This window comes from Onychostoma macrolepis, chromosome 06 (assembly GCF_012432095.1).
Source record: "Onychostoma macrolepis isolate SWU-2019 chromosome 06, ASM1243209v1, whole genome shotgun sequence".
Taxonomy (NCBI): Eukaryota; Metazoa; Chordata; class Actinopteri; order Cypriniformes; family Cyprinidae; genus Onychostoma; species Onychostoma macrolepis.
The window spans coordinates 21,332,393-21,341,934 of record NC_081160.1 but is presented as its reverse complement, the minus strand read 5'-3'; the positions used below and the strand labels follow the sequence as shown (position 1 = coordinate 21,341,934).

Below are 9,542 nucleotides of genomic sequence, written 5' to 3'. Positions count from 1 at the left end.
GGCTAAACAGACAGGAACAGGACAGGCCAGACACACAGACAGGACAGCCCACAGGAACAGGAAGCCTCCTGGGCAAGCTCGGAAGCTGAGGCTTCTTCTGGGCATGACAAGGAGTCAGGGGCCCTCACAGGGTCCCTCAGCAACCGCCTCCACTTCCACGACAGGGAGGCAGGCGGCTGGAATGGCCTCCATGGCCACGACTAAAGGAGCCGCCTGCCCTCGACGAGTCTCCATGGACAAGACATGACAAGGTTCGATTAAAGTGTTCCTGTGGGCACGACAAGACTGGACTGGAGTCAGCGGCGGCCGGCGGGCTTGCGCTCCAGGCCGGCTTGCCATATGCGCTCCAGGCGGGCTAAGGTGAGCCGCGGTCGGCGGGTTGGCTTTCCCCGCGGACGACGGTGAGCACGGCGGCTGCCCGTGAACTTGACCTGGGAGCCGCGGTCGGCGGCGGACTTTTCCCGCGAACGGCGGGCTGAAGAGAGCCGCGGACGGCGGCGGACTGGAGAGGCTCGCGGCCGGCGGACTCGCGGCCATCCCACCGAACTCCCACGCCTTTCCGTGGGCTAGAGCGGGAAGGACGAGCGGCGACTTCCATGCCGCGGGACAAACACACAGGAACAAAACAAGAAAACCAAAACAAAACGTGGTGAAGGGGCGCCGCTTACTGTTGTGGTCTGGTCTTCTGCACACAGCAGGAGGAACGAGGAACACAGAGACTAGGAGTAACTTCAAAATAATAGTCTTTAATGGTGACATCAGGACAGGGCAAGACAAGGCAAGGTTCACACAGACAGGAACACCGGGGAATAACGAGTAGACCAGACCAAATCTAACTAAACAGGCAGGAACTAAATACACAAGACAATTACTGATAATTACTAAAACACAGCTGGACAAGACTTAACTAATAATCACACTTATCAAGGACAGGAACAAGACCAAATATGGAAACAAGAGGCAGGAACACATGACACACACGACAGAGGACTGACAGGGCTATATTATTCTTTTTATTTTATTTATTTTAAATATCAACTACAGTTTGTACCTTAGAATGTTTCATGATGCACTTTATTTTATTTAGTAAATGTCTACATTTAGTTTAGCTATTTTATTTAGGAGAGGACAATTTCCAAATTATCATGTTGCTTTCTTTTGGACCAGCTGTGTTATAAAAGTACAATTTAAAATAACAAACACATTTTAATAGCTTAAATAGGCTATTATTTTAACATTATATGATTTAATAGCTAATTGCAATAAAATATACAGTCATGTCATCTCATAATGCTTGTAACATTGTCACTGTATTTTTATTTTTATGTCAATGGCAACCACACCTGGCAGTTTTTAGCTGTCAACTTTACAACATTTTACAGTAAATTAGAATTTATACTGTTTGCATAAAAACTCTTATAAGAATAATTCCATACTATTATTAATTCAGAAAAGATGAAGTGGTAGAAACACACAAACACTGCTTGCACATAGATAACATTGGGTTCTGACCTGCTGACCAGTAGAACTGTTGTATTCACAATAGCTTACAGTATTCTAAAGTTATTCAGAAAAAAAAGGTGGAACGCATTTTCTTTAACCACTTACTTACATAGATCTCTAGATTTGGTAACATAGCCTGCTTATCATTCCACCCTCGTCTCGGGTTTTATGCATATCCTCCGAAAAGCCATTACAGAGGGCTACTTGTGTTTTAAACATGTGACTTGGGTGAGAGAGGGCGCGCGCCCGCGTCTGCCAGCGTCTATCCATTGAAATTTGGCTCTGTCTCTCTCTCACACACACACACACACATACACACATACACACGGACAACGATGCAGAGTAGGAGGGTCAAGCAGAGCTATGTGATGGGGCTGACTTTATAGAGGGATATCTACAGGCACTTTCAATAGAGACCGAACAGCCTCGGTGTCGCAGTCCGTTGGCGGATGTTAAACTGAACCACGAGCTTTAACTGATAGCTGCGGTCTGTTTCTAACTGTCTGTACTGCTAGTGGATTTATCTATTCGACATTGTTTGATTAAATGCGGTTATTTCTTCTTCAAGGAACAATTCAGAGCACTACACGGATGACCTTACCTTCGCATTATAATGGGAGCGCATTGTTTCCGAAGTTGGACTATAGTGAAGTAGCACCAATTTAAATATTTAGGTGCTGCCTGTGCGACCTTTCGTCCATTTTGTCTTTACGCTAAACAGTTTTCATTACTTCCGTGGGTTTTAAGCTGGTGCCCGTTAAATACTCTTGTGAAGGAGAAGAAGAAGAAGAAGAAAAAAAAACTGATTCAGCGAAGAATGGGACATTATCGGATGAAGTTTCAACATTGAGCTACGTTGTGGTGAGTTGTATTTTTCAATCGTGTTCGTTTTGACATGCTCTAAGTTGTTGTCCGTTGACTGTGCGCTGCAAATATAATCCTTGCCTCTTGCTGCAGCGGGACAACTTTGAACAAATGCTACCTGATCGTCACATCGTTCTCATGAATGATGAGCATACAGAAACCCATGAAGACTACACAGCTTCTTACATGAGTTACAGCTGTGATCCCTCAAGACCATTCATGTATTTATGCCATGTGGTGTTTGATACAGAGAGACATCTCTCTCTCTCTCTCTCTCTCTCTCTTTCTCTCTCTCACACACACACACACACACACACACACACACCAAGTTTCAGTATTGCTAAAACCATTTTCTTAATCAGTGTTTTTCTAAGCATCTTAAAAAATTCTTGAAACAAGATAAATATATTCCAGAGGCAAAGACTTTAATGGACTTTTTTAGAGAATATATCTGACATTAAGTTTTGTTTTTCATGTTTTAAGCATAAACCTTTTATGCATAAATCACATTTATGCTAAATCAATAAAAATAGATCTAATTCACAATGTATTCTCTGAAAACAAGCCTTAATATTTTATGCAGCTTTGCCTCTCAAGTAAATGTATCTTGTTTTAGAGGTATTCAGTAGTATGAGGTGTTCAAAGTATGATGGAAAAAATACTGGGAAAAAAATATGATTGTGAAGCGGAATATTATTTTGCTTTTGCATTTGACCTGTGATGCAAGTTACAGGTTATAAGGGTTGCTAACTTCACAATTAATCTTGTTCACATGAAAGAGTCTTGAGCTGATTTTGTAACAACCAGTGATGCATAAAATATCTATGAACCATTTTTTTTTTCTCTCGAACAGTCAACAATTATAGCATGGGATTCTAATGTCAGTGTGTGAAAGCCAAGCAAGCTTAATATACTGTATGCTACACAGCTGTATGCTTACAGAAAATCTATCAAATGAGGCATCGGAGTTTGCTGCGAATCAGCTGCTAATATATTTTTGCTATAATTGGTGTCACTATATCAGCTGTACCATCTGTTAGTAAAATAGTTTATAACTTACTTGGAATTGCTTTAAAACTAAATGACATTAATTATAGGAAAATCTAGTACCTTAATGTGAAGGTGGGGTGGGGAACTGATTCAGCTCCTTACACAACACCAGTGAGGTAGTGAGGGTTCTGATGAAGAAATACTGTATCTGGCCAATGGAGAGAGCACATAAAAAGCCAATGATTGTAGCAGAAGAGTGTTACATGACTCTTCATTACAAATGTGCTGTGAATCATATTTCTGAGACAGCATGCATAGCAAACATTCAGTGCTCTGGTCTTAATTGGATAGTTTACGCAAAAATGATTATTATTATTATTATGTTTTATCCTTTACTCACTCGTATTCATTCTAATGATTTTCTTTCTTCTGTGGAACACAAAGATGATATTTGCATGAAAAAAGTTGATAACCAAATCATAGGTTTGGAATGACATTAGCACAAGTAAATGATGACAATTTTCATTTTTTGGTGAACTTAAATTTAAGATATTTATGCATACCATTATTAATATGTAAGATTATTCAATTAATTAATTATTTGAACTTAACTGTCTAATTACAGTTCCACTAGTGGCACCAATGGGAATTGCGTTCTTTTCAGTCTTTTTGTATTTATTTGGGTCAGGCAGTAGACCTGGTAACCATACGTTTGGAAACTAGATTTCTTATTGTCGTTGATGGAGGCACAGAAACCTTATGTGTTACTTACTGCAGAGTTTATTCTCTCTGTGTGAGTGCTGTTACCCCTGCACAGTGGATGTCTTTGCAAAAGAGTCACTGGCACCACAACACTGACAATCTGAATGCTGCATTCACATTTCCCTGTGTGAAGGGTCTAACTAAGTGTGTGTGTGCCTTTGTATCCCAGCTGTCTCTCATCATTGCTATCTGCTGGCACAGTTTTTGCCATTTTCCAAAAACACCATTTAGAGCTTTTGGCGGCCACATAAAAGACAAAAAGACCTTTTAGCGCAAGCACACACAGACAATTACACAAATACGTGCAAACATCAGCATCCAGTAGTGTTCTAGCTCAAAGGCTCATTCATCCTATACTGATGTGCGATATAGCCATGGATGAGAGCCCGAGAGAGCCAGCAAAATACCTTTCCTAGTCTTGTGAATTTGCCTCAATGGGGCCTTTTTTCTTCAAATGGCTGTCTGCAGGTAAAGTGGCTCCCTAACAAGTCCTCAAATTAATGAATGACTCATGCGTGAAGGCCCTTCTGCAGCAATTCCAGCACATCAGAAATTTCACAGCGACGACTGATTGGTTGAACATGCAGCAAGCAGACAGGCCCGAGCAGGAGCGGAGCTTTATGATGGTGAGCCGTAGCCCATTATTTTATGATAATGAGCTGGATCACCGAATCCATCCTGATGCTGAGATTTCTGCGAGACAAACGTGTGAAAAGACAGGCGCAGGAACATTGGCTCCTTGATTAGAGCTTGAAAACAAAGAGACCCTTGGGAGTACGCAGTTGAAAAGAAGGTAAAGATGTGACATGACACCTTTCAACTAGGCAAACAAAAACCTTGATGCGTGTACGAAATGACAAGCAATAAGAGAGATGCATGAAAGCGACGCAGCTAAAAGGTTTCGGGTGTCATTGCGAATTCCTTGACATGTAGAATTTGTTCGATTATTTTTTTTTTTTTACAAAATTGTGTGTCTTTTAAACCTCAATGTCACATTGTGTCCTAACCAAAAGTGACACAATAAAACAACAAGCAGACACCTCCATGGAACTCTAAGTTTTTATTCTAACCAGCGACGGGACATTTTGTTGATCTGTTTCAATTTCTGCTTCATCCATAATGAGATTTCTTTGGCCCAAAATCCTCAGCTCGGCTCAGTTATTCAGTGTGTACAGACAACGTACAATTAGGACATTGATTTATCATAACTCACAAGATGGTAACACAAATTCATACTGTATCTGAAGCAACATTCAGATCATTTCAGTCCTACAGATTTCCATACATGTTTTAGTTAAGTTATGGCTCTAAGTTTAAATGTTAAGTATTTCGGAAGGAATTTGTAAGATATATTTATATCATGTGAGGGCCAACCCGTAATGGTCTGTGTTTGAAAAGGAGACTCTATGTCTGGCTAAATTTAGAAAAGAAGACCATGGGTTGTTTTCTGAGATTAATTGCTGCTTTTTCCCTCTCTGTATTGTGCTGAGCCTTTCACTGATATGTGGCCAAATAAAAATGTAAAAGTGAGAACTTTACGATCAAAAAGGCAATAAGTAAAGCAGCAATTAAATCAGCATCTTGTACATTACCACTGGCTCTGTGCTCTATTACTGTGACTTTTATTTCTAACCTGTAATCAATTCTTTGTTGGGTTTTATCCGTACCAACAGAAATTTTAATGCAATTCAGCCCCCTATTTATTAGTCATGGTTAACTGATTTACTATAAACCTTTACTCTGTGCATACATGTCCTGACCTGAATATCTTAACTGGATGACTCATCAAAACCATAAGCTATGGCCTTTTAAATCATGGATCATCCAAACAAATGATTATATCCATGATCAAAAGAATGGCTACCTTGTTGTTCATGCTTCCTCAAAGATCAAAGGCTTTATTAATATAGATTTGTATTACTATTAGTCTTTTTATATAAAAAGAGCAGTCATTGCACCCTAGAGACATGAACTGAGCATTTTCAAACCCTCATATTAAAATGTGTGCCATGTCCATAGAGACATTATGCTCTCAGGAACATGTGATATTAAATGTGGCTTCCAGAGTGCTGGTGAACAAACAACACTACATTTATTATTTTCTTTCCATTCTTTGTATTCTTTATCCCTTTGTTTGCTTTTTCCACAAGATTTTGGGTCCTCCATTGTCCTTTTGAGTAATGCTCTGACTAATGTGCAAAGACATGCGTATTTATAAGATTGTCATTTATGGATCTGGATGATGCAACAAAGATAGCATATGAAATATACACTTGCTGTAGTATATTATGGGTATTTTTTTCTTTGCATATGGACACACAAGGTTGTCCGCTGTATCAGCAGTATGCTAAAATGTACCTGAACATTCACTGCAAATTGATATTATTTTGTCTGATGCTCAGCGTTTCATCTAGAATCTGACAATTATTTTAGTTTCATGGCTTGTCTGCTCCTAGAGGTCCATTTCTCAAAGTGACAGCAAGATTAGAGGGAATATTTGATTTGCATTTAACACTCAACACAATGGCTGTCATTCCTTTTCCTCCTTTTGGTCCCATGCACTGATATAAGCTAGTATTTCATATTTCTTTTATTGCCTATCTGCTGGGATATTCTCTTTGATACATTACACACTGCAAATCTCTTTGTACACATCCTTTTGTTCTCAAACGAAACACGGATAAATAATTATGACTTCCAGACACATTATTTCGCTAAGAAACCTTTTTACCCTCAGGCACACAATGAAAGACACTGTTGATTGTCATGGGTTAGAGAATAACATTGCTAATTAAGAGTAAAAGCTCATTAGTCAGCGGAGAGAGGAGGATGTAAGGTTTATCGGTTCCTGCTCAGACTTTGAAGGTGGTTTCAGGGATGACTTGAAGTCAAGCCTGAAAGAACCAGAATTACAAATAGTGGGATCCTACTGTAGAAATTGTAATACAACCCTGTAATCAACTCTCACCTAAGATACACACTTTTTCAAACAGTCAGACAACCCTCCATCCACCCTGCGGACACAAATTTAGAGCAGGAAATATCTCAGAGAAGGTATCTTCATTTGCATGCTTCCAGCAGAGACAGCCAAAACTCATTGCAATTGCACAGGTTGTAAATGAAAGAACTGAACAGATGCCCTGAGTCCAAAGTGCACACTTGAGTCTATCCTCTGAACATGGTTGACGCAAATGCCATTGAGAACTCAGTTTGAGAGATCCCAGATCTCATCATCTCAACCTTTCAAAAGTACTTTGATAACACTTCACTCTGAGCTTGGTTTTACTTTAGTTCTTGTTCTTGTTGTAATGTAAGGTTATGTGCACAGAGTGGAGCAATAATGCAATATCTTTTTATTAAAGGATTCAGGGTTCAATACTAGCTTCAGAAGTTAAGTTAGTCAACAGCATGTGTGGCGTAATGTTGATTTTTACAAAAAAAAAAAAAAATTAAAAGGTCACTTTCATTTTGTGTAAATGCATTTAACGTAAATGCAGATTTTTATTTATTTATATTTATATTATAGGTCAGTTGAACGCACCTGTAGAATTTCATAAAGTACCTTGTCGTTAGATGCATTTTTCAACAAATCGTGAAGGATGTTTGTTCGTTTAGTTCCTGTAGTCATTTCATTTGAAAGATTCCCATTTCAGCGACCTTGCAGAGATGTTCATCTTCACTGTAGACAACAAAGGAAAGGAAATAGCCTAAAAGAGGAATTTCTCTATTTATTTCTTGCTAAATGGATATTCTTTGTATTATCTGTTTGGTTTTATTCAGTTATTTATTAATAATCTGTCCACAATAACATGAGCATAATCTAAAATGACCGAGTCGCAATGCTGCTTAATGAATATAACTCAATGCGCTTGAGCAAAATGGTATACCGTTTAAAACAGATTGGCTTTTTGTCATTCAGACAGCTATTTGTCTAGTCTGCTTCTCTCTTATTACCAGGCATGGCTGTAGTTTTAAAATGATTCGTCCCTCTAGGTGAATACACAGGACCTTGTCATAGTCACCATTTACATGACAAATTACAATACGAGTGTTTGTATTGCTATTGCAGACCCTGCAGGTTATGATACAAATACTCTTGCAACATCTAGTTTAAATGAAAAATTGCATGTCATGTAGCAAGGCTAAGATGATCGTGCAAAACTGTATACATAATTTTATCCCTATAAAGCACTTAAAACACCTCTTTATGAGTTCTACGATGATTTAACCCAACATAACTCTGAATAATTATTTTCTCCTTGTTTCCCAGAAAACTAGCTAATGTTTTGATCTTCTCTCCCACCAGACCTTTGCTTAATTTGGCTCATGCAGATACTTATTTCATTTCTTAATTATCCTCATTTATGTTTACACTTTTTCCTGCATCATTTATTTCTCTGTTCATCCCACACATTTTATACATCAATTTTCTTTTAGTCCTCCACACGTCACACTTGTCAAGTCATGTCAAGTCAGCTATATTGGTGAAAGCACTTTTCCCAGAACGTATTGTTTCAGAGCCTTTTTATAGAAAGGCGTGGTTTAATCAACATAAAGTTGTATAGGAACCAAAAGAATTGTCACTTTTATGTCATTTCAGACCAGCCTGAGGATATTTCAAGCCTGTTTGGTGTTTAGTTATATTTAAGTGGCACCATTGGTGCTTTTCATGCGTCCGCCGTTGATGATAAAAAAAAAAAAAAAAATTAATTTCTCTCTCAGGCCAGATGTTTTATTTGTGGTCTAAAAGTACACCTCGGCTCCTCTTTCGGGGTGGACCGGTTCAACAGCATTTGATGAAGTGTATTGTTTTTGTAACCACAGATATTGTCTGATGATGCCCCTGTAAACAGGGAATGACACATACCTGGTATTATTCCTGCAGATAATAACCAAAATCCTGTTACTGCACTGGGTGGGGGAGATAATGTGATTATAGCAGCATATTGCTTTGAAATGAACTGTGCTCTCAATGAATACATGTTTACACGTTTGGTGTATGAAGATAGGATGCGGGTACAGTTATGAGCTGTTGACTCAAGGTTGCAGGTTTTATCTCAAAGGACTGGAGAGTTGCAGAGATCACAACCCTGCTCTCATTGGCATTCTGCTCTTGAATAAAGTACTTAAAGACAAGTTGCTGCCTAAAATGAGAGTATTTTGCTTTGTTATAAAGAGTAAAGCTGAAATAACTCAACAGTATGTTCAGAAGAGAACACGAGCCAGAAGCGCCATGCATCCCAAAGCTTTCCTCTGCCCTTGTGACTTACATTACACATCTTTTAATCGTCTCTTTTTTTTTTTCCACATTGCCACCTGCCAAGCAGAGCTACCAACCCCCCCACCTACCAAGAGGGGGAAAAAGAACTGGAACACATATTACAATGCTTTGCTCTCCGGAGAAATGTAAACAGTGATTTTAC

At 39.0% G+C, this 9,542-nt stretch overlaps 1 protein-coding gene across 2 annotated transcripts in view; it reads left to right on the top strand.

The window, feature by feature from the left end:
* The first annotated feature begins 1,745 nt into the window (after nucleotides 1-1,745).
* The window catches only part of brinp3a.2 (bone morphogenetic protein/retinoic acid inducible neural-specific 3a, tandem duplicate 2), a 41,695-nt gene continuing 33,898 nt past the window's right edge, over nucleotides 1,746-9,542 (top strand). The window contains exons 1-2 of one of the 2 annotated variants that reach the window (XM_058779914.1): nucleotides 1,746-2,364; nucleotides 2,461-2,588. The gene's annotated coding sequence lies outside the window, so the exon portion shown is untranslated. The remainder of the gene's footprint in view (nucleotides 2,365-2,460; nucleotides 2,589-9,542) is intronic. The other variant, XM_058779913.1, reaches the window with a different exon arrangement.